A 752-nucleotide genomic window follows, 5' to 3' on the forward strand; every position below is an offset into this window, starting at 1 on the left:
CCTGAGAGAGAACAGCTTCCAACCAAGACTGATGTACCCTGCCAAACTGTCTCTCAAATTCAATGGAGAAATAAAATATTTTCACAACAAAGAACAAATGAAGAACTTCATGAGCACCAAGAAAGCATTACAAAGAGTACCAAAAGATATTCTGGACAGAGAAAAATCAGACCGCAATGTCAAAAACAACAGGAGAAATGAAACGTCAAGAAGAGCAAACAAATAAACAGGTAGAAAAAGTAGGACACAAACACAAGTAAATAACATGACAATGTTAAATCAACACATATCTGTTGTAACTATAAATGGTAATGGCCTCAATTCTCCAGTCAATAGAAACAGACCAGTAGAGTGGATTAAAAAACAAAATCCAACAATATGCTGTATACAGGAAACACATTTCACTGAAAAGGAAATCCACAGACTAAAGGTCAAAGGATGGAAAACAATCCTTCATGCAACAGGAACCCAAAAAAAAGCAGGGGTAGCTATTCTGTTTGCAAACCATGTAAACTTCAAACCAACAACAATGAAAAGAGATAAAGAAGATCACTGCATACTAGTCAGGGGAAAACTGCAAAAGGATGGGATAGCAATCATAAACATCTATGCACCAAATATCGGAGCTCCAAACTATATAAGACAAATCTTAACAAGCATGAAAACCCATATAATTAATACCACTATTGTACCAGGGGACCTTACCACCTCTTTGACACAAAGAGATAGGTCAAGTGGACAAAAAATCAGCA

The sequence above is a fragment of the Chinchilla lanigera genome, unplaced genomic scaffold (assembly GCF_000276665.1).
Source record: "Chinchilla lanigera isolate Chin_1 unplaced genomic scaffold, ChiLan1.0 scaffold00162, whole genome shotgun sequence".
Classification (NCBI taxonomy): domain Eukaryota; kingdom Metazoa; phylum Chordata; class Mammalia; order Rodentia; family Chinchillidae; genus Chinchilla; species Chinchilla lanigera.